The sequence below is a fragment of the Sceloporus undulatus genome, chromosome 4 (assembly GCF_019175285.1).
Source record: "Sceloporus undulatus isolate JIND9_A2432 ecotype Alabama chromosome 4, SceUnd_v1.1, whole genome shotgun sequence".
In the NCBI taxonomy this organism is placed as follows: domain Eukaryota; kingdom Metazoa; phylum Chordata; class Lepidosauria; order Squamata; family Phrynosomatidae; genus Sceloporus; species Sceloporus undulatus.
The window spans coordinates 224,715,044-224,741,053 of record NC_056525.1 but is presented as its reverse complement, the minus strand read 5'-3'; the positions used below and the strand labels follow the sequence as shown (position 1 = coordinate 224,741,053).

The 26,010-nt window shown below is 38.6% G+C and overlaps 1 protein-coding gene across 1 annotated transcript in view; it reads right to left on the bottom strand.

The window, feature by feature from the left end:
• Positions 1–26,010, bottom strand: part of ZFPM2 (zinc finger protein, FOG family member 2) — a 432,038-nt gene that overhangs the window by 125,732 nt on the left and 280,296 nt on the right. The gene's annotated exons all lie outside the window — the stretch shown is intronic.

The window sequence follows — 26,010 nt, the reverse complement described above, 5'->3', positions numbered from 1 at the left end:
ATGTCAATGAAACCTGCAGCCTTCTTTTCTCATCACTGTTTCTGCTCCTATTCCTTCACTGTCACCTTTTACCTTTTGCTTAGCTGTTATCGTCACCTCCACTAGCATAGTCATGCCACTGGCAGAGCCAAAAGAATCCCATCCATTGTTTGAATTCCAGTGACTTGGATTTTGCAAGAAAATTTGTAGGAAATTCATAGGGATGCTGAAGATCTGACAGAGCTATTCCCAAACAAAGATAAAACAAAGAATAAAGAAGATGCTGAATCAAAGCTCTCAATCATTGTTGTTGTTGTTTTGTGTGTGTGTGTGTGTGTGTGTGTGTGTGTGTGTGTCCATTTTCCTTTAGCTATATCTATCATCATAAATTTTAGGCCTAGTGATAATATGGTGGAGAAAGGCACAATAAACACAGGCAACAAACTCAGCATGGCTAGAGAACAATAGGAATTCAACACTGTTATTTGCTACTGTACAGACATGGCCATGGGCACAGATCTAGGCACTGAACAGCCTCTCTACTGTCTGATGGGCATCTGCTGTCAGCCTACCTGCTGAGGGACAGCCACAGAATCAACGTAAACACAACCCACTGTGCAGTTTCCTTTACACCTCTGAGTATCAGTCACCAAACTGGGCCTGTCACTGTCAGCCTGCACCCTTAAGAAAACCCATGAAACTGGGAGAATGATGGGCATACAGGCCCTGTTTCCCCTGTACTTCACCTACATCTCCTTCACCACACCACTAAAGTAGTGACAAAAGTAAGCAGTAAAAAGCACAAGGTAGCTAATATTTTTGCAAACAACACTGCTGTGAATGTCAGCTACCCAAAGAATCTGCTTTTAAGAGCAGGTAGTCTAGCTTTCTTTTTACTGTGAATTCAAGAATTTTTACTGTGACTTCAAGAAATAAATATAAGGCACAATGTGTTCACTGGTTATTTCCACAGCTGCACTGCACTGGCATGAAAATGAGTGTAGGGACAGAATGTAATATCCTAAAATCACAGCAATCATTTTAAAACACAAATGATCATGATTCATGGCCTCCAAAGGATAGTTGTGAGCTGGGACCATAGGAAGGATGGGGATGGCTGAACATATAGGACTTATGCACTTGCATCCTCCCTCTTGGATATAAGAGATAGGGTGCATGCACATAGTGAGAAGCCAAGTCTCCTTGAAAAGGTGAAGTAAAGAAAGGATCTGTGGAGACAAAACCAAGCACTCTTTTGCATTCATTTTGTGTCTGGGAAGAGTTGTGAACTGTGCCTTATGCTTTGTAGCCACAGATCTGTGAAGATTTATCTATCACATCATGTGACAAAACTGACCACATGGTTAAACAAAAGTTAACAGGCAAGAGGAGCACAGTGTGTTTTGTTTTGTGACTGCCCAATTTGCATAACACATACTTTCAATCCAGAGTCTTAACCCTCCTTCCTCAACACACTGGATATTTATTATTATGAATGTGTGAAGCACACATATGATGCAAGCACACACAGTCTCTCTCTCTCTCTCTCTCTCTCTCTCTTTTTTAAAGCCATAGCACAGGTTTGGCTATGGAAATAGTAAAGATAGGAAAGCATTGTTAAGAAAAAAATATCAAATATACCTTTTCTGAGTGTCAGAAGCAGATCACTTGTGATAAAAACTTTTCCGTTTTGGGAGGCACAAAAAGCTGCACAACCTTTGATAATTCAGTCTGGAAAAAACCAACAATGGATGACACTGAGCATGTCAGAGGTGTAAGATTCATAGGGGAAGTTCTTATTCATAACCTCAGCATGGAACTGTCATCCAAATATATTTCTCACTGAATATTTAGAATACTCAAAATAACTTAATTTATCTGAACTTTTAATAATAATAATAATAATAATAATAATAATAGGTTTTATTTCTATTTTCCCACCTCTCCCGACGGATTGAAGCGGGATTATAACAATATTTCAACAGACAAAATATCTAAAATTACAATTTTAAAAACAATTTAAAACCATGTAATAACAACGTATGACAGTACAATATTAAAACTGCAGTACATCCTGCGATAAAGTTATCTTAATTTTTCCTGAAATGAAGTTTCCATCAGATCTTATAGAAGATCAGGGGGGTATGCTTGCCGGAAGAGAAGTGTTTTTAGTGCCTTCTTAAAGACATATAAAGTTGGACTTATTCTGATCTCTTCCAGAAGATTGTTCCAAAGCGTGGGAGTCATAGCTGTGTATGCTCTTTGGGAAGTAGTTACTAGTCTAACTTTTGTATGAACTAGTAGATTCTTCCCATTTTTTCTGAGAGTGCGGGGCAGATTGTACTGGGAGAGGCGTTCTGTCAAGTAACTCGGGCCCAAGCCATATAGGGCTTTAAAGGTGATAACCAACACTGTACTGCGCCCGGAAGCTAATTGGTAGCCAGTGTAGATATTTTAATACAGGTGTTATATGGTCTGACCTGGAAGTTCCAGTGACCAATCTGGCTGCTGCGTTTTGGACCAGTGAAGCTTCCGAACTTGGTACAAAGGTAGCCCCATGTAGAGCGCATTGCAGAAATCGAAACGAGAGATTACCAGTGCATGTACCACAGTTTTAAGGTCCTTTCAGTCCAGGTAGGGGCGCAGTTGGCATATCAGCCGAAGCTGGTACCAAGCACTCCTGGCCATCGCATGTACTTGAGATGATAATTGTAGAGTTGAATCCAGGAGTACTCCCAAACTGCGAACGTTGTCCTTTAGGGGAAGTGTGACCCCGTCCAGAACTGGATGGCAAATTTCCCTGCCGGGCTTGGGGTACCTATCATGAGTACCTCTGTTTTCTCTGGATTCAACTTGAGTTTGTTTTCCCTCATCCAGCCCATTACTGACCCTAGACAGGCGTTCAGAGGAGAGATACCATCCTTAGTCACTGTGTCAGTCAGAAACATAAAGAAATAGATCTGGGTGTCATCAGCATACTGACAACACTGTGCCCTATGTGTCCGGATGATATCACCCAGTGGCTTCATGTAAATGTTAAACAGCATGGGGGACAGAATGGCGCCCTGAGGGATGCCAGATGTCAGCTCTCTTTTATGAGAGCAATTGTCCCCCAGCCTCACCATCTGGAATCTACCCGAGAGGTAGGAGCCGAACCACTGGAGTGCAGTGCCCTGATACCTGAATCTCTCAGGCGTTCCAGAAGGATACCATGGTCTATGGTACTGAAGTCTGCTGACATGTCCAAGATCGCCAACAGGGTCACACTTCCCCTGTCGATGCCCAGACGGAGGTCATCGACTAAGGCAACCATGACTGTCTCAACTCCGTAACCTTCCCTGAAGCCAGTTTGAAATGGGTCCAGATAATCGGTTTCATCCAAGACAGCTTGGAGTTGGAAGGGCACCACCCTCTGCCCAAGAATGGTAATAAGGAGACAGGTCTATAGTTATTTCTGATCAGAGGGTCTGGGGTGGGTTTCTTTAAAAGTGGTTTCACCGTCGCTTGTTTCAAAGTGGATAGAAATATTCCCCCCCAAAAGGATGCATTTATTATAAGCTGTAAAGATGTTTTTATCGCATCACCTCCCTGAACGGTCAACCAAGAAGGGCAAGGATCGAGGGGGCAAGTCATCTTCCTTACACTTTCAAGGAGCTTGTCCACATCATCGGTATTTACAAACTCAAGGTGATCCAGTTTAATCCTGTTTACAGAGTCACTGGAGATCTGTCTTATTGATTCTGCTGAAACGCCAATGTCAAGATCAGCCCTTATCTGAGAGATTTTATCAGCAAAGAAATGGTTAAAAGCGTCACAGCAGTCTGTAGTGGGTTCTAGTAAAGGGTTCAGGATGGAAGGTAGTTGAGTTAACTCCTTAACCACCCTAAACAGCCCTGCTGGACGAGACTCCGCCAATGCAATCCGTGCAGCATAGAATGAATTCTTTGCTGCATTGATTGCCAATCCATAGGAATGCAACATCTTCTCATGGAGTGTCTTATCAGATATGTGCTGGTGTTTCTGCCAGCAGCGCTCTAGTCATTGCACAGCCCGCTTCATCTGCCGGAGATCTTCTATATACCAGGAAATATAAACACTCCATTTGTAGAAGTAAAAATGAAATTATTTTGTTTAGTCATCTCACCCCTTGAATTATAGTAGCAGATACATTCAGTGGGAACCACAATTTACTATATATGGACAAACACCTTCAATGGCCCTGGTGTTTGTCTGTTTGCCTGTTATGTATAGACTGGTGAAGATATCTTTATCCTTTCTGCAATTTTTTGGTTCATGTTGAGGAATTTTTAAAATAAATACTTAAAAAATATTTATATCAAAGTATAATTAAACAATTGACAACTTTAAAACATAAAATTAATTGCCGCCTATATAACAGAAAATCGTTTAAGCAACATTCTTATAAACTTGAACAGAAATGAAATACTTCTCATAAGATCCTGACTTCTGATTAAGGGTAACTGAAAGTCAATGTAACAAAATGGGATTTATAAAATAAACTGCTGGGCATTCCCTCTTTCACATCACCAAGTTCTCAAGCTAGTGCAAAGCTTCTCAATAGCAACAATGAAGTTCACAGGAATTCGTCTAGGCTTACATATATAAAAATATCTAACACTTCTCTCTATCAAGCTGGAGTGCTTAGCATCTTTCAGGATCAAGTTCCAGACCTTTACATTAACAGGATTACTTTTCCAACTCTGTAAAAAAATTATGGAAGAAGTGAGGCTTCATCTTTCAAAGAACAAAGTGATGGTGCTACATTGTGCACAACTGATAATGATTATTAACATTAGAAGACAGTCACTTTATCCTTAGAAATCTTACCTTAAGAAAGAAGCGAGTACAGAATGTCTTCCAACCATACAGCCTCAGTGGAGATCTGTGCAACACTTAGTGGAATACTACATAGTCCTACTCAGCAATTAGACTCTATGAATTTAATCTGAGATATATTTCCATAGTTTCCATGTGGAGTGTCCCTGTTTCAGTCTCTGGCATAGCACTGTTAGCTTTTTAAAGAACATGAGAAGAAGAAAACTTTGCGAAGTTGCTGCTGGTCAGACTACATGGTTTACTGCTATAACTAGTAAGCCAATTCTCTGACTCAATAATATTTTAAAAAAACTTAGTACATTTATCCAGATAATATTTGCTCCAATTTAGTTTTTTGAAAATTCTAAAAGTAAATAATTATGCTTCTGATCTCCAAACGATGTTAATGAACACTGTATGATAATTATTTCCAGTGCCTCTGACTAACATTATTCTCTTTGTGTGTTTGTTTCTTTTCGTATTGTCCCATTGAAATTAGGCACAGTCAAACTACCTGTTGGTTCACACAAAGTTTAAAGTCAACCTTAGGGTGAGGCAGATGGCCAGAAAGGAGCAGCCAGAGGTCACTCTGGCTGGGATCGGATCGGGATTGCAGTGATTGCAGCTCAAAATGGGCTACCGCCTGCAGTCCCAATCCAGGCCACCCAGCAGCCAGACTAAAATGGCTCCTTTTTGATTCAGCTCTTTGGACTTCTGTCTGCTTTAGGGGCATGTGTCATCTAAACACCATGCCCCAAAGAGACCAGCAACCACTTCTTTTGGCCCATGTGTTCCAGGCCCTTCTCCTTCAAAATCGGAGAAACATACAATAAATAATTGTTCTGTTCAAAAGAATTAGGGATATGAAATAAGTTTTCCAAAATGTGCAAAGAATAGCACTACTGGGAGGGTGGGGAGAGTACCATGTGTTTACCAGTGGTACCATGATCACTGTCAAATGGGCCTGAAAGCAGTAAAATCAAATAAATGAAGTATAGTTAAAACTTTAAATTACCAGTTAACAAACAAGTACATAAAAATTGGGTATCACTGTAACACACATTGGCAGTGTCATATTTCTTTTTGCCTTCTTAGTCTTTCTTGCTTGCTCACTGTCATTTGTATGTAGAAATGTAAGATGTTTATAGGATATTAAAAGAAAGAAAAAAGAAAAAGAAAAACATATGCAGTTACTAAGCTCAAATGATTCATCTACTGCTGGAACATACCACTTTCATAGCTAAATACAAGTTTCACATGTCCATCCTTCTTAACAATCAGATGTAGCACTGCTAAGTGAGATTGTTCAGGGAGGTTTTTAATATTTGTTGTTCTTGTAGAGGAGGCATTTATGTATTCCTCACTACCTCATCAGACATTTGAAATGATGTGCTCCAGCAACTGATATGGGATTGATGGTCATATTAAAAAAAATCTGACTCATATACTAGGAGAATGCCTATATATTTCTGCTGTCCCATGCAGAGATGGACTACCAAATAGTACACAGTAAACAGCAATTCCACCATTTATAATTTATAATCAGGCAAAATGAATTCTGATTAGGGATGGACACATCTTTCAAACATAATTTCACTCAGGTGAAATTTTACTCACTCACTGCTAATTTTTGCTGTCACACTAGATTGCATTTTTTTAAAAAAACTGCACATGAACATTTTTAGAAATATACAATTTTTATGTTGTTTTGTTTGTATGTATGTATTTTCCCACTGTACACAGTTCCCTGTGCACTGTCTCAAATGTGTGCTCTTCAATACAGCATTTTGTGCACATTTTACCATCTCTATGTATTGTTGCAAACTATGTACTGTTGTATGCATTTTATACTGTTTCTCCATCTCCATACCATAGCAATTCTGCAAAAATATAATTCAGCAATTAACTGTATTGCAATTTATATCCAATTTAGGGTAATTGAATTTAGTAGGTTTGTATTTAAATGCAAACTGTTCAAATTTCTCATCCATCCTGAGGTTCAACCTATGAAACCTGCTACAATAAATGTCAGTATTTAATGTGCAAACATTGACTAACATAGCAGATAGCATAGCCTTTAGATGATGAGTCAGAAATATTCCATTAGTACTATTCTTGTAGAGCAATTGCTAGGAAGGCAGAGTGTCTAAAATATAACAGTAATTTTGTCTTTCTCCTTATTTTTTAGTGAGAAATATTCTTACGAAACATAGGAACATTTAAAAAATAAATTGTGATAATTCTTTCTCACACTCTTAATTATTTCTGCACCCCATAGACTTTAGAAGTTGTAAAATAAATCTCAAACATTGAATTTAGGCCTCCCTGATTTCCCCAATGTCTTCTGAAAAATTCTCTAAAGTTTTTCATCCATACCTCTCCATGTCTTTTCTAGTATCTTGCAGAGTTATGGACACTGTGCATTGTGTTTATAACCTTAACTGTCCAATAGGTTTTAAGGACCCTGAGTGAATGAGGTGGAACAATATTAAGGAATTACAAAAATGTCATGCAGTGCTAAGCTGGCAAGCTGTTTAGATCAGTGACTCTGACAAAAGTCTGCTATTCTGAAACAGCAGCACAAACCTCTGGTATTTGGAACCTGCTGTACCCCAGTGGATATGGCTTTACACATGGGTGTTGCTATGGGCACGAGAGCCAATGAGCCAACCACAAAAGAAGGTTGCCAGAAGAAAACAAAGAAAGAGAAAACCTAGAGGATATAAATGGATAGTTGCCAATTAAAATTACAGTGTTGCTATCTTGTTAGTTATCGGTGACAAACTAAACTACACAATGGCTTAACAGAGAAAATGTCTTTTGGGGCACAAATATAACCTAGAGATCTCTGACTTTGGCGTGCCGAGCCCAGATGGTACTTTTTGCTTCATGTTGCGATCAAGAGGCAGAAAGAACATTTCTAAAACAGTAGTTCTGAAAACAAGCACAGATCAAAGACAAATATGAAGCTATTCTATGACTGTCTAAGAATGAATTGTATCACTGCCACTTGTACTTTTTCCTAAAAGGTACATAAGGTGAGAGGAGTAATGTGTTTGAAATCAGTACTAAGTACACTTAGGAATTGTTTGAACAATCATTTTAAGATTCTTGTAGGGGGGTAAGTGGTACAAAATATTATTGTTTTATGTTCAGAAGGGAAAAAATGTCATAACAACACTATGCTCTTATATTATCCAACATGCTGGGCTAGTTTTACATTGCTCTTTTAATATTATATTACATGCTTCCATTTCCAATATTTCGGTAGGAAAATAGAAACTGTATTATAAATAGGTAAACTAATTACAGTATTCATTTATTTAGTTGTTTATTTTTCAGTGTTGCAAAATTCCTGCAGGTGGCTTCACAGTGGCAAGTCATAAAGAAACTAATGAAGTCAAACAAAAAACCAAAGTCTTTCTGTGATTAAACACTGTAAAATATACAGACTAGAGAACAAAACACACAAATATAATATTCTAAGGGCCGGTGTATAAGATCAGGCTGCCTTGGGGGCAATCTGAACTTGCTGTCTTGTCCATTTATGCAGGATTTTACAGAGCCATCTATTACAGTATCCAACAAAAAGGAATACTTCAAAAAGCTTCTTTTTTAAAAGCTGGAAGTATAATAATTTTGTAAGTCAAAATTTGGAAATGTTCCCAGTTTTTGGCAGTAAAATGATAATACTGGGCATATCATTTTAAAGTGGAATCTCATGGAAGTTAATTCAGACGACAAGGTCACATTTAGACATTTTCTTTCCTTATGTTTTGGACCGAAAATAATTCCCAAATCCTATTATTTGAAGCAGGAGTACTTACCATGTCAATCCATGCCTCCCCTGATACACATGCTACCTCTGAGATAGAGTTCTTTTTTAAATAAGAGAAGAAGAAGAAGAAGACTATCATTCACTAGGATATATATGCACTCTGAGTAACAGAATTTCTTACAGAGTAGAAGAAAGTGTTATAGTACAGATTTATATATGACCACTATGTGGTACCCAAGAACTCTTTAAGCTGTTATCACATACTCCTACAACTTTCACAACAACTATGGAAGAGTTCAGAACTATTACTACAGCAAAACTGTGAAAGCACCACCAACAGATGGACATCCAGCCTCTGTTAAAAAATCCCAAAGAAGGAGACTCCACCACACTCCAAGGGAGTGTGTTCCACTGTCAAACAGCTCTTGCTGTCAAGAAGTTCTCCCTAATGTTGAGGTGGAATCTCTTTGGATTTGAACCCTGAACCCAAGTGCTCAAATCACACCACCACACTGGCTTTATTTATTTACTGAACCATCAATTCATTCACAAAGGAAAAACAATTCTACCAGGGTTCATGTTAATCCATGAACCCTACAAGGTATTAATGTGGTATTATGAACCATTAAGCCAAGATGCAGTATCAATGTTTTGGTTTAGTATCCCTGCAACAGATACAGAATGCCAGCACTTGATTTAGGCAACTAGACTAGGAATAATTTGGTCAGTCATAAGTGAACTCTGGATGAGGCCTTGACCACAGGCTAAGTGAACCCAGGCTCATGGTCAGCCACTGAAAAGATAGTGGGGGTTACAGTACAACAGTATCTGGAGGGTCACATCATTTTAAGCCTTTACTTTAATCCTATTGTTAGTCCCAACTGGAATAGACCTACTGAATCTATAGTAAATTGACAAATTGACACCGATGCAAGTTCCACTGGTTGGGGCTAACAATTGGATTCATGCCATAAATCTCCTTGTGGTGTACAGTTGGAGTAAAATGCAACTATATGCCTATTTGTCTATTTGCTTTTTACTATTGTTTTATTTTATGTATTCATTTAATTATTAGATTAAAATATTTGGATCCCACCCTTTAGGGATCTCAAAGCAGTGGTGAAATAGAACCAATCTGAGAGGTTTAGAACAATTTAAAGTGATAAAAATAATGTAAATATTAGACGTGTTTCAAATAACTTAACATTTAAAGCAGGGGCCTTTAAAAATAGTAAAAAACAAAAACAATTTAAAACCATTCACATGTGCAAATTTGGACAAAATCTATCATGCCCCAAAAGCTTTAGTGAATAGATATGTTTCTACTTGGGGAGGAAATACCCTAAAGGCACCAGATCCCATTTTGATCCTGAAAGCTAAGTGGGTTTAGCCCTGGTTAGTACATGGATAGGAACCCACTAGTGAATACCAGGTGCTGTGGGTTTACTTCAGAGGAAGGAACTGTCAAGACCACCTCTGAATATTCTTTGCCAAAGAAAACCCTATAAATTGCCCATCTGGTCACCATAAGTCGAGAGGTGAGTTGAAGGTCTAAATGCAAACACACACACACTTGTTTCTAATTGGTGCCCAAATGACAGCTGTTTTAGCATCAATCAGACCTCTAAGAAGAGGGAATTCCATGACTGGGGTGCCACAACAGAGAAGGCCCACTTCCATGTTTTCTCACTGCCATGGTTAATAGGACACAGAGGAGGACCACTAAAGCAGAACTCAAACCTCAGTCACTCATATATGGGAAGAAATGTTCCTCCTCGTATTGATGGCTAAAGCAATTTATGTTATTACCAGCACCTTGAATTCAAACTGGAACATTTGGTAGCCAGTACAATTCCTTTAATACCAGTTTATGTAGTTTTTGCAGTGTTCCAGCCAGCAGATTAGCCACTGCATTTTTCATTACCTGAAGCTTGGATGTCATCTTCAAGGGCAGCCACACATGCAGTGCACTGCAGTAATCTAATCAAGAAATCACCAGTGCATGGAGGCTGTGGTTAAGTTGTCCCTGTTCAGGAAAGGCTGCAGCTACCAGTCCAGTCGATTATGTTCCTAAGAACAACAAGCCACAGAGTCCATCTGGACCTCCAATTGCAAAGACTGATATAAGAGTATTCCAAAGAGGATGCATCTGCTTCCTTGAAGGGCAGATAGCTCAGCCCAATGAAGGGGAAGTAGTTTCCCCAGTTCCCAGACCGAAGAGCCACCAATCCACTGAAGTTCCATTTTATCAGCATACAGCTTCATTTCACCAGTGTTCACCCAGCCTGTTATAAAATCCAGTCACTGATCCAGTGCTTGCACTCCCTCAGCCAAGCCAAAGACAAGGAGAAATACAGTTCATGGTCATTAGCACTTTGATGGCACACAAACTCAAAACTCTTGATGCTCTCCTCAGCCAGTTTCATATAGATATTGAACAGCATGGGAGGCACAATACAACCCTGGGCAGCCCACAGCTTAAGTAACACAGGCCTAAACAGGGGCCCCTTAGTGCCATTCTGTGGAAGATCCCTACAGATGGAAGTAGAACCACTTTAATGCAATGCACCCCCCCCCCACATGCCTATCCAACATAATCCTAAACAATTTATAGTTGACTCTATATGCATAGATTCTTTATCCATAGATTCAATCATCCACATCTTTGAAATATTTTTAAAAATATATACATTCGAAAAAGCAAACCTTGATTTTGCCATTTTATTTAAAGGGCACCATTTTACTATGTCGTTGTATTTAATGGGACGAGCATCCACAGATTTTGGTATCCCTGTTGGGTCCAGGAACCAAACCACAGTAGATACAAAGGGCCATTCATATCCATACATTATTCCTTTTCCATCGCAGCTCCGAAGCTATGGAATGACCTGCCGAAGGAGATCCGTGACATTTCTACTCTTACAGCCTTTAAGAAGGCTCTTAAAACGGATCTCTTCCGGCAGGCCTTCCCTACCTAGTTCTACTCCCCATTTACTGTGACTTATGTCACTCTGTCCACCAATTCTTCTCTTAAATTTAATGAGAAGAATTAAATTAAAATTAATTAAAATAAAATCCTTGCCTCAAGAAGAAGAGCCCTCCCTCCATGACATCATCATCAGACCTGGGAGGGAGTGAAAAAGAGAGGCCCAACTTCCATCAGGCCTAACTGTGAATGTACTCACTTCGCTCTCTTTAATTTTATTGTATTTTATTTATTTATTTATTGTATTTTATTTTATTATCTTTATTTTTACTGTTGTAACCCACCTGGATTCCTTGTGATTGGGCGGGCTATAAATAAATAATAATAATAATAATAATTATTATTATTATTATTATTCCCAGGTATATAACTTCAGCCTCACAGACACAAAGCAGCAACAGAAGCAAGACAATCAGTATATTTAACACAACATTTCATAAAGCAGAAATATCAACTGAAATTCATTTCATTTTCTGATTGACAACCAAACAGAAATACTTGGGTCTTTTCTGAAAGATTTATGAGTCTTTGCACCATAAAAGAGCCTGGATTACAACACTGCTTACTTTATAAAATGAAATTTTGCCATTATGGGCAAGAGTTCATGCCTGTAATTATTTCAATGCACTTTTCAGTCAATGTGTCTTAGGCAGCTGAGCCAAACCCTCTCTTACATATGCAGGTCATTTCATAAGAAGTGTAAGAGCTTGAACAACTTTGTGTGACCTTGCATTGAATAACACTGGAAAATTGATTTGGCTCTAGTAATAAAAGACCGTCTGCATTATCTGCATTCTAATTATAATTAATATAACCAGGATAACTGCTGTATTATTTACGATTAGAGCTATGGTGAGCTCAGTGTAATAATAATCTGCTACATAATTTTTTATTGATCTGATGGCTTTATTGCAGAAAAAACAAAATGCTCCACCGCTGTATGACTAAAATTGCCTTTCTTGACATGCATGTTTAGAAGAATAAAATTTCATTTAACATTTCTTTTATCTCATCATATTCTCATTGATTGTATTTTTTACCCTTGTATTCCTCTCCCAACAATTTTTCCTGTATAAAAGCAAGAGAAAGTGAGTTGATTCACGCACACCATTTTCCCATTGTTCATTTCCTGGATATAAGTCATTCCTTAGTGCCAGTAGTTTCAGCAGATTTCATTACCAACATTGCACTGTGCCCTGGGAATATACAGTGCTCTATTTTAATGGGCTGTCATCCCACTCAAAACAAAAGGACCCTTTGAAAAGTAGTTCAAATGTGTCAGAAAGGTCAGAATTTCTCTGAAGATACTACAATACCACTCAAATGACAAAATACATGAACTTAAACTTCCAAACACTTGGGGTACAGATAAAGCCATGACCTGTGTCTCTAGTTTTGATGTGTTAAATCTAAGTAGGAACAGACATGCTACTGAAAATTTTAGTGGCAAAATTTAAAGCTGCATTAATGCAGTCTGCTTCTTATCTGCTGGCCAGTGACAAGTCACAAATGCTCTCTGATGGGGTATACAAGGGGGAAATTGTGAATTTACCCTGGGTGGGTGGCTGACTTCCTAACTATCCTAGGAAACATCCCATTCTATTTAAACCTACAACTAGCAACATGGATTATACATCAGTACAATCTCCAAGCAGGGACAACTGTAGGGAGTTGGATCATCTTAATGAATGTGCAATCTATCATCCTTAAATGTACTCTAGACCTTTATAGTAAGAATGTAAAGGTGCCTCAGGCCCCATACAGACAGGCCAAAATAAAGCTGCTTCGGGTCACTTTGGTGGTATGCTGTTTAAATGATGCATGCATAACAAGAGTCCAGAAGCTGTGCCAAAGCCACGATCCAGTCCTAAGAACTGGAGCACAGCTTTGGTGCAGCTTCTGGAATCTTAGTGCGCATGCATCATTTAAACAGCATACAGTGGTGCCTCGGGTTACGAAATTAATTCGTAACGCGGCCGCTTTCGTAACCCGAAAAGCCTTCGTAAGCCGAATTGCCATAGGCGCTAATGGGGAAAAGCCGCGATTCCGTGCGAAAAAGCCGAAAAAAGCACCAAAAGTTTTTTCGTAACCCGAAAAAACATTCGTAACCCGGAACAATAATTCCCTATGGGATTTTTTCGTATCCCGAAAATTTCGTAACCTGGGTATTTCGTATCCCGAGGTACCACTGTACCTTCAAAGTGACCCGAAGCAGCTTTATTTTGGCCTGTCTGTATGGGGCCTCAGAGTCTTTTTCTCACCATTATAGTGTAAGTCATCCCCCCCTCCCAAAAAAAAACCTTATGGACCAGCAGTAAAGACCAGAAAGTACATTTCCCATAACAGAGTGTTTTTCTGCAAATTTGTATTTCCACATAGAAAACTAAAGTGTTAACCTATGTTTTTTTTTTTATTTCTATGGTTACTGGTATCACTGGTATAATCCCAGCAGAATGTTGCTAATTCTAATGCAGGCAGCAATCACAAGGTTATTCCGAAGAACTATCTCAGCGTGAATTTCCCTATCCCTACTTTTCTTCACCAACATGCATTTTTTTCCCTATGAGACCCATAGTTAATTATCCAATAAGACTCTTCACCTATCATATATGTCTTAGGTAAAGCTCAATAGTTACCTAGTAGCTAAAAAGTGTGTATAGAGTTAGACCCCTTCAGTAGAATTGACTTACATGTTGAATCTCATGATATGATGATTTTTGAAATTTGAAAAAAGAAACACATCTGTTAAACTAATTCACCATTACAGTCCCTGTAGAAGTACCCAATAGCTTCACCTATGTTTTGCTGATGCCAGGTAATGTATTACAGTGCCACTTATTTTCCTGAGTATAATACAATATTAGGAATTGGTCCCAATGCTATAGAAATGCACTTATGCCCTATTATTTGAATGAGGTAATGGATGTAAGGGAAATTATGGGCTTTGTTCAAGTTACAAAAGCAGCATGTTGAGCTATCTTTAGGAATAAGAAATCAGATCATTTGGAATAAGGAATCTTCTTTTCTTCTTACATCCAAAATGGACAAGGGAGATGAATTCCCATTATGTTAACTCTGAGTCTTGCAAAATCATAAATACATTTGTACATGACAAAGAGGAGAAAAATTTATTTATAATTACTTGCTTTGAATAACATATTCAGAATATTTTATATATTCATCTTAAAGCAATTATGGCACTTTTTCAGACTGTCACAATGCTAATTCCAGCTATTTTACTCTCCCACCCCCATTTCATCCTATGTACACTTTTCACAATTCAACCTTTCTATACTGTTATGGATTATACTTAGGCTTTGCAGCAATAAAATTCACTACCTATTCTGCCACCTGTAAGCAGCATAGCATAACAGTCAAGAATCTTCTGAGTTCTCCATTGGGGGTGTCAAAGTCCTTCTATCTAGGTAAAGGAGAACAGTATTTCTTCATATATATATATATATATAGGAATAACTAGGCAACTTTGTTGTAATGAATGTTTACACAGAAATAATCTGTATCATGCAATGATCTATCTATATGTTATAAGAATAAAGAAAAATTGTTTTAAATACTTTTGACTTCTCATTTTGAAGTCTTCCTACCATCATATATTAATTCGTTGTCTTGTAAACACATCCTCCTCCATAAATATTGTTTGCTTACATCCACTACACTGAGGTTTTTCAGCATTAATTCACTTTTTATATTCATGGTTTTAAAAGGTTACCCTTAAAATATATGTGAAATAAGACTCAAGCAAAATGAATATGCTATATAATATTTCTTACAGCACACAATACAACAAAGCTATTTTCCTATTTTTTTAAATTACAGAACTACAGAAAAACAAGAAAGTTTAATTGCTAAAATGGGGAACTAACACACCTCCTTCAGGTAACTCCATGCAAAGAGTTGGCATGCTGCTTTCATCTGAAAGTTATCCACCCACCTACATTTTTCTACTAAAATATAATTAAATTATTACAATATTAAAACAAGTTGCATGTTAAAAGACTAAAATACAATTAGTAAGATAAAGCTGTTAAAAATACTTTAAAACAATACAACAACTCCCCATTCCATGCTTTAAAAACTTTCTATTTTAAAAGCCTGTCTAAACAGGTAGGTCTCAGCCTGCCAGCAAAGAGAGTTTAGGCTCTCTCTTGTGTCACCACCAACCATGCTTGTGATGGGCATGTGACAAAGAGAAAGGCCTCTTCTGAGGATTGCTGAGCCCAGGCTGGTTCATACAGAGAGATACAGGAAGACCTGGGCCGTATAGAGCTCTATAGGTCATAACCAGCACTTTGAATTGGAACAGGGGCATTGTGTGGTCTCTGTAATCTGCCCAAGTTAACTGACTGGCTGCAGCTTTTGAACCAGCTGAAGTTTCCAAACACTCTTCAAAGGCAGCCCCAAGTAGAGCATGTTACAGTAGTCCACATGGGATATAACTAAGGCATACACGTCCAAGGTCAGAGCCGACATTTCAAGGAATGGGTGCAGTTGGCGCAGAAGTTTATAATGTGGAAAAGCACTCCCAGTCACTGAAGAGACCTGGACCTCCAGATTCCAAGCCGAGTCCAGGAGTACCCACAAACTGCAAACCTGCATCTTCAGGGGTGTGTGACCTATCTAACACAGGCTGGATCCCTATTCCCTGCTCTGCCTTCCACCTGACCAGGAGCACCTCTGTTTTGTCTGGATTAAGATTCAGTTTGTTTGTCATTATCCAGTCCATTACTGATGAAAGACACTATTTTAGGACCAGGACAGTCTCCTTGAATTGAGGTGGGAAGGAGTAGTAGAGTTGGGTGTCATCTGCATATTGATGGTACCTCACCCCAAAACTCTGGACAACCTCTCTCAGTGGTTTCATGTATATGTTAAATAGTATAGGGGAAAATACAGAACCCTGAGGGACCCCACAGACCAATGGCCAGGGGGTTGAGCAGGAGTCACCCAGTACCACCTTCTGGGTTTGCCACTGCAGGAAGGAATGGAGCCACTCCAAAACCCATCCCAGAGAGGTCGCCCAGAAGGATACCATGGTCAATGGTATCAAAAGCCACTGAGAAGTCCATCAGAACTAATAAGTACAAACTCCCCCTGTCCAGTTCCCCACGTAGGTCATTCACCAAGGCAACCAAGGCCATCTCTATTCCACAGACAGGCCTAAAACCAGATTGAAATTGATCCTAGAGTACCATTTGCCATTTAACACACCCTCAGCCCCTGAACCCAGAAACTGGCAAAAATCCTAGATATACAAATAAGAACTGGATTTCAAAACACTGTATTTTTAGCTGGATGTCTGGTACAAAAACTGCCCCCTGCCATAGTTGCCCACTGCATGCTGCTGGAACCTACAGCTTTGCTGAATGTTCTCATTTTAGATATTTTCATGGAAAGAAAGAGGCATTTCCATGGGGATGTACAGTGATATCTAGGTTAGTGCTCTTTTATGCTCCCCTGCCAAAACCCATCTATAATTCTAATACACTGTTGCTTTAGAATCACAACCTGGGCTGCTGCTTCTCTGTATGTTCCCAGCTAATTAGAGTTCACATAATGACTTGGTTCAGAGAATCAGACCATGTCTTTAAGATATGCACAAGCTCTGTGTACCTTCACAATGCTCTTCTGCTCCCAGTTTGCACCTCCTTTTGTATTAGTGAGTGAAGAAGCCAAAAACTTGTGGTTCACCATAAAATTTGTTTAACATGCAATCCTGGAATTGAGCACTATAGCTTCAAAATAATTATTTTCAAAATTATTGGCTTACGCGGGGGATCCGTTCCGGACCCCCCCCCCGGTGTAAGGCAAATACCGCGCATGCTCAAGCCCCATTCAAGTGAATGGGGCTCGTGCATGTGGTGGCACGGTTGTGCAGCGGCGCACACGCACCACCCCTTGCACCCCATATGCTAAGAACCCCGTATGGCGTGGGTGCACTGTATTTTATTTACTTATATCCTGCCTTTCTTCCAGTACAGAGACTCAAGGTGACGAACAGAAAATTTAAAACAATACAATTTAAAAACAATACAAAAGCATTAACATGTATAAATATAAAATTTAAAAAATTGACAATTTTAAAAGTTAAAACAGCTATGCATTAAAATGTAAAATGTGATAAAAACTCCATACATACCTTAAAATCTAAATTACACATCATTTAAAGCCCAACCCTTGTCCGTTTAAAAAAGATTGACAGCACAAGAATGTTTTTATCTGCCGTTGAAAGGAAAGCAGGGATGGGATCATCCTGGCCTCTCTGGAGAGGGAGTTCCAGAACCTGGGAGCAGCCACTGAGAAGTCCCTCTCTCTTTTCCCCACCAAATGAGCCTGAGAGGGTAGTGGGACAGAGAGAATGGCCTCTGCAGATGTCAATGCTAGTGGGCTCACAAGGGGAGATACGGCTTTTCAAATAACCTGGACACGCACCATATAAAGTTTTATAGCACAAAACTAGCACTTTGAATTGTGCCCAGAAACAGACTGGCAGCCAATGGAGCTGTTGCAACATGGGAGCTCTGTACTTCCTGTAGCCAGCTCCAGTTAACAACCTGGCTGCAGATCTTTCAGCAAACTGAAGTTTCTGAGCACTTTTCAAAGGCAGCTCCCCACAGAACACATTACAGTCATCCAAATGGGATGTAATCAAAGTATCTACCACTATGGCCAGATCTGACTTCTCCAGGAAGCGGTTCAGTTGCTGCACTAGCTTTAACTATGCAAATACACTCCTGGTCTCTGCTGAAACCTGGGCCTCCAGGCTCAGCACTGAATCCAGAAGTACCCCCAAACTACAAACTTGAATTTTCAGGGGAAGTGTAATCCCATCTAACACAGGCTGAATCCCTATTCCAGTGATGGAGAACCTTTTAGAGACAAAGTGCCCAAACCATAACCCAAAACCCACTTATTTATTGCAAAATGCCATGTCCCTCTGTATTTCTATTGACAAACTCTAGTGAACTCTGTGTTGGGACTATGGTGTGTGTGCCCACAGAGAGGGCTGTGAGTGCCACTTCTGGCATGCGTGCCATAGGTTCGCCACTACTGCCCTATTCTCTCATCTCTCTTTCAACTGATCAGGAGCACTTCTGTCTGGATCAAGCTTCCTTTTGTTTGCTGTCATCCAATCCATTCCAGCTTCCAGGCACTGGTTTAGTACCCTGGAATTAGGTGCAAAGGAGTGATAGGCTAATAAGCATATAGGTGACACCTTACTCCAAAACTCTGGACAACATCTCCCAGCAGGTTCATGTAGATGTTAACAAGCATAGGGGGCACGACTGAGCCCCACAGGCCAGTGGCCAAGGAGCTGAACAGGAATCCCTCAGCATCACTTTCTGAAAGCCCCTCCAAGAAAGAACAGAGCTACCGTAAAACAGTACCTCCAAGTACCATCCCAGAGAGATTACTCAGAAGGATATCATGGTTGATGGTATTGAACCCAAGCAAGAAGTCCACTAGAACCAACAGGGGCACACTCCCTCAGTCCAGTTCCCTGAGTAGGTCCTGAGTAGGTCATCCACCAAGGCGACCAAAGCAATTGCTATTCCATAACCAGGCCTGAAACCAAAATATGCCAGGATATGAAAGCCAGCTTCAATGTTTTCTAACAATTCATATGGCATGTGAAGAAATCCCACATGTTAGTGCATGTAGGTTATGCATACCCTGTTTTAGTAAGCCAGGGTTTGATTTTTCTAAATGCAACCACTGAATGTGATAACACAATATAGCCAATCAGACTGGACCACAGGGAAACATTTCTATTTGCTGCAGCAACTAGGCTGATGCTTCCTAGCTTCTTGTATTGTGTTTCAAACCTAAACACAGTGTTATTGAACCACAAGCAAAGATTCTGAGTGTGAACCAAGGCTGGGGCCTGAGCCTCAAATACCCAAACACATACAAAAAATACCAGCTTACATAAGGGGCACAAGTGATAAGCAAAAAACATACAAAGTCAGAAAGCACACAAAGCACACTCCACACTAAAATGAAATTACATCAGCTGAAACAAGCACAGATACATAAGCAGTAGATATTTACATTAATGTATAGGAAACAGAGTGTAAAAAAGTTCCTGTTTTGCAGTACATTCCCAGAACCCCCAATGAAAAAAACAATGGTTCGGCTGGCTCAAGGATGATGGGATTTGTAGTCCAAAATGGAACTTTTCCAAAGTCTGGTACAGTGATCTGGTAGCAGCTGCCCTGGCATCTTCTTTTTCACAACACAAACTGTTAGCACTCATGGAATGTCAGTCACTAAGGCAAAATAATAAGTTGACTAGAGAAATGTAATATCTGAAAGACTGTACAATGATTTCAGAAATATATATACATTTAGAAAGTAAGTGTTTCTTTGGTGAGGACAGGTGTGATCAGTGTGAAAGAAGTAAAATGTTTGTCATGATAGAATGGTGCATGTTTCAACCTATGCAACTCCACTGTGAAATGAATAACCCGGAAACCCGTCTTTAAACCACTATAAAATTGTTTTAGCAAATGATGACAGAACTTCTGGCAAAGATGGCAGTATCATTTGAACCACTTACTTGCCTGTCCCTTGCCTGTTTTAGTACCCATGGAAGAAATGAAAACTCTATACGGTTGAAGTTTAATATAGAGAGGCTTATATTATGTTCTTTGTGACAGATTCCACAGCTATTTTTACACTGCTTGATATGGAGACTATGTTAGGCCTCAGGGAAGGAAGATATATATATTTTTAAAAAGCAGGATTTGCCTAACAGCAGCATCTTCTTCCCTCCTGCAAATTTATCCACCTTCCCTTATACATAAAAAGTATTTTATTCCATGTTTCCTTTAAAAAATGTGCACACCATTAGTTATCTCCTTCTTAATCCCTCTCAGAACCAGTAGATTGTTTGTCTAGAAAGCCTTACTCCAGTATCAGCTGCTGTGTTTGCTAGTCTCCCTTCCTCTCCATTCCGGCGACCAGCCTCCCTGCCTCCTCAATCACATGTGTTGTTTCTCATTTAAATGAACAGTTGGATTCTTTTATTTCTTACAAGTGCTGGATTCGCCTTATCGCCCTCATTCCTTTGGGGGTTGCCAATTGGTTTTATCCACGGATGTATCATTTCTCATGCTTCCTTTTTTTCTTACAAAGAGAAAGAACCACTTCGTCAACAAGCCTCTCCGGAGTGGAAGATTAAAAACCTAGACATCACCTACCTTGCAGCGCTACTCCCAACTGGGTTGTGTAAAACTCAATTAAACTTGTCCCCATTGAATTCTGCATTACAGTACATTAAACAGAAAATTCTTCAAGCGTGATGACAAAGCTTGAAACCTTGCCTCAAAGCTGTTCCTTGTAGCTTTCTTTAACATTTCAGACTTTATGGTGCAAGCCTCCCGTTGACACAACTTTAGTCCAGCTATGAAAAATCACAGAGCCTCACAGGGATTAAAAGAAATAAAGGGGGGGGTAGAGAAATGTGTGAAAGCTGGTCTTGGCACTTCTCTTCTCTTAGTATATCTATTGAAACTATATTACCAGCAGACTAGAACCTGAGATGTATTATAGAGAACTGTAATCTAACAATTTCAAATGCAAGAGTATGCTCATTCTGTTCAGGTGCTTTCATGCATGTTCTTTTTTTCCCCAGGGGCGTACAGTGACTCACAATATCTCCTATTAGCACATTATATATGTTGCTTGAGGATTTCATCAGCCTAGGAACTGAAAAAGGCACCGACCTTTCATTCTCTGTCCTAGTCTTCATCATAAAAAATTTGAATATCAACAGCTTATAACTAAGGATTGGCTTTTGAACCACTCTGTCAGAAGGATGTGAATGGCAGGTAACTTTAGCATAAGATCAGCATCTTGATTCCAGGTATACTGTATTGTAAGTCTCACACTATGGTCATTTTCTCATAGGGATGCAAATCGTTGCTTATTTTCCTTTTGCATGAAAGAAGGGGGAAAAAATCAGAAGTTTTCTCTTCACTGACTTTAAAAAGTTCTTCAATACATTTTGACAACTTTTCACATTCCAAGAACATTTTTGCATAAGGAGTTCTGGGGAAAATAATAATGTAGTATGCATGAACTGATTTTCTGCGGAAGTTAATGTTTTAAAAATTATTGTTTTAAAAAGTAAAAGCATTTTATGTGTCATTTATCATTTAAAAAAATAACTCTACAGTTATTTTTTAAAACAGTCATGTACTTTGCTTACCAAAGGGGGAAATAATCTTGTTTTTAGGGAGGTAAAGAATACTCATAATTTCCCCCTCCTCACTGAAAAAGGGGATAAGAATACTGATATGGCTATCTGAGAAAATAGCCAAATGCTGTAAGATTTTTTTATATTTCTGATCTTTTTGTGAAACTTTTGATACCAAAAAAAAAAAAAACCTGACTGCAAAAAAGTAGGGTTTAATAAAAATAAAAGCTCTTGAACTAAACTCAGTATAGTTTTCACAAAATACCCTGTTTTCTGCACAGAACATGCTTTTGCAAAATAAACCATGTTTTTCTACAAAAAATATTGAAAATCTCAGGAAAAAAACCCTTGCTCAGTAGGAGGAACAACTTTTGGAATTATTCCTTCTTGCATGCAAGTATCAAATAAGTGAAGATTTACATCCCTAGTAGTTTTGTACAGAGGCTTTGTGTGTAACTGGTGGAGAACAATTTACACTTTAAAAATGCTGGTCTTTTTGTTCTCAGGTGGGGATAAAACATTTGGCAGTTGACAAACATTTAATGAGGGTTTTTTTTCCCAGTTTATTGAGATAGCCTTTCCTACTGAAGATGAGAGAAACTGCAAATACTTTTTACATCTCTATTTTATCATTCTTCACATATATAAAAAAATATATAATAAAATAAAGCCAGATGGAACCAATTTCAATCACATACTCTTTACTGTCATTTATTTATTTATTTAGAGTATTTATACCATGCCCCCCATAATCAAGTTGATATGAAGTCTAATGGAGCTACTGCAATACTGAGCAGTGCTATATTTGTGCCTCTTAATGTCCTATTTCTATATTACTTGGGGTGATCAAGATATTGACTTAGTGATGTGGAGAAAGAGCAAGCAACACAAATGATACGATGTATGAGCTGAGCTGTAACCGAAACACCCAGTTCTCCAAAGGCCCCATTCAATAAATCATCCAAGTCTTTTTTGAAGGAGAATTTGTAATGTGATTGTGATATTCATGGGCTACAAACATAAAGAACCCACTTCACATATAACATTCTATAGATGCAAAAAGTTGAAGGAGAATGCTACTTCTCCACAATGCAAGATCCTATAAAAGTAATACAGCGACAGAAAATAAGTGAAAAACTAACATTGTCCAGCTAAAACAGCAAGCAAAAGAACACACCCTGAAGCCTCAGCCAATAACAGAAGTCAGTATGAACTGGATCTATGTGCCAACAAACAGTAAGCGAAACATTTCCTAGAATAATTTTCACCATCTAGCAATGACTATGGGGGGAGGAATCCCTACATCATTTTCAGAAACTGTCACTAGGAGAAGATGGAGGAAGGAGAAGTACAAACAACAAAATATATATTGGTCAATAATGTGCAATACACAACATACAAACAATGGCATGAACCACACTGCTGATCATTTATAATATGGTTGGGCAATAGCATGGAGACGAGGTTCATGTTTTGCTTCCCTATAGCAGGCCTCATCACCAAATATTTGGCTGGAAGTGTTTGAATTTCAGGTTTTCAGGCCCAATTTTGGCCATTAAAAAAAAAGAATGGGGGGAGTTGAGAGGGTTATGGGGATGCACAATGTTAAACTACCATGTTTAATAGTGGTTTTGCAGCATTTAGGGCTTTTTTCAGGTGATTTTGTCCCATACCCCATGAAATAAATTTTGGGGAGTACAGAGGAAAAGTGGACTGAAAAACCAGTAGGAGGCCACATGCTATCCAAGAACTATCTTCTCCCCACCTCTGAATTTACATCTACATCTCTGTGGTCTCCTAGTTATGGCTTCCTGAATTGATTCCCCAAATTGTGCCCATTCACACTTTGTAACAGTTTACTGACCTGTTTCCCATGCCTTTGGCTTACATTTTGTTATTGTGGAGTGAAGATTTTATGTGTCTATGTTAATCAATTTTGATGTTATTTTAGGTGTGCTTTTTAATACACTACTGCCTACTTTAGGATTCTGAAAAACTGAAGCAAAATGGGTTATTATAGGGGTTATGCCCTGTTTTACAAACATGTTGCTCATTTTTTAAAAAAAACAGTCTGATACCTTAGGGAAGGGGCATAGAAACTGAATTCCAAACATTTGTACAAACCTGATTAATCTTATGACAGATAATAACTGAATAACTATAAAAGTATTATAACAGGCATGATCTTAGAGCATGTGGTAATTGAATAAACTTCATTAATATTATTCATTAAATCTCATTTATTAATAGTCAGTTCTATTTTAATGTATTTATATTTTTAAAAAACCATCTAAAACTGCAGGTTAGCTGGGTGCCATGAAAACACAGAAAATTGTTCCAGAGCAAAATGAAATATTTCTTGGTTTTCTATAGCTTGAAAGTGATATATATACACACACACACACACACACACACACACACACACACAGACACAACACACACACACACACCCTTATACAAGAATGTTTACTTTCCTTTCTGTCACATCTTAACTGCCTTTACCCATCACAGAATATCAGTATTTTTGCTTGCTGGCTAGAGACCCAGTTCACTCCCTCATGTCTCATATGCTTCCCTTCCAACATTTCTGAGCATTTGCTACAGCTAACAGATCAACCCCATTAAGTTCATCACAGTTTCAGAGTTGAAGGTTAGGGCATATCAGTCAATTATTCCTGTGAATGATTCCTGTATGTGTGTTTTGTTTTGTTTAAAACAAAGACATATCTTTGTTTTGATCTGTGTTCAAGTGTCTAGTTTCTTATCTGAAATGTATTCAGCAATATTTTTTTACAGAGAATCACAGTGATGCTGTTGTTTATGAAGATTATGTTATAAAACATCATATTATCAGCATTATTCTTGAATGCCTTAAGGAACACAAGGGAAGGTTTACTAAACAAAGTGCTGAAGAAAATTTTAAAGAAAGAAACTGGGAAGCTGAAAGGTAGAATGAATATGTTAATACATAAAATATTAAATTGTAATTTAACAAATAAATAATAACTTTTTCATTTTCAGGGGAAAAAAATCATTTTTCTCTTCAATTGTCCATGATCATCATCTTTCAGAACTTCAGTTTGTAATTAAACTTCTGTCTACAATGTTATGATACATCCTGATTCAATGCAGGCATTGTGCATACTGCTGCAATGCAAATCCATTCATATGAATTCTGTGTTTCATCAATGCACCATATTTATGCCACATTATCTGTGCAACATTAAGCTAAAATTGAATTGATTCTCTGCATGGAGATATATGTTGGGCCTCTAGAAAAGCCAGAATATTATTCACCATTTTGTTCTGGGCAAGCAATAGATAAGAGCTCGGTATTCTAGCCAAAGGACAGCACACATTTCCATACTCCATATCTAGACTAGAAGAAAGGATTAGGATTAGCCTAGTAGCCCAATATGAGACTAGCACAAAAAATGATATATTAACTGCAACAAGACAGCACAGTTCACATGTCAAGATATGCAATGTGTTCTATGTCTCTCCTTCCACCTATGCCTTTTAAACAGTGAGATCATAAAGCAAGTAGCAAAGAAGAATGACCATGTGGAGCCATAGCACCATCAGACAATATAATTTTAGGGACAAGAACATCAGAGATTTTATGTACTTGCTATTGCTATTATACCAAAGTTTCAGGAAACCAACATCCACCAGTATTTAGCAAGCAGTAAGCGTTTGTTAGTCTGTACTTAGACAATAAAGATTTCCTTATAATCTTATTGGGTCATTAACTGTGACTGCAATTATTTCTGTTGGGAAAATTTTCAATACAGCAGCTTGAGGCCAGGATCAAACCAGGACTGGGCAAAGTGAGCCCCTGAGTTTGCATGTGCCACCTTCCTCTTTGTGATCCATGACCCCTCCTGTTTCCACCTACCATGCTATTTTGGGGGTGAATACAGGTGAATTGCCAGGAGTACCAGTTCACATTCTATACAGTGGCAATTCACATTCTACATTCAACATACCAAACAAACAAACAAAACCAGTTTTTCAAACTAGAAGTGGACTGCTGTTCACTGCCATTTGGGGTGGTGATTTTGGCAGCCCACTCTGATCTAAGTCAAAAAGTAAGACTATGTGCATCTATAAACTCCACATCTGTTGACTTCTTTTCTTACTCCCATCCAGGCCTGTTTTCATAGTCACCTTCCTTTTTTTATTGGATTAAATAGGCTTCATTTTTTACCC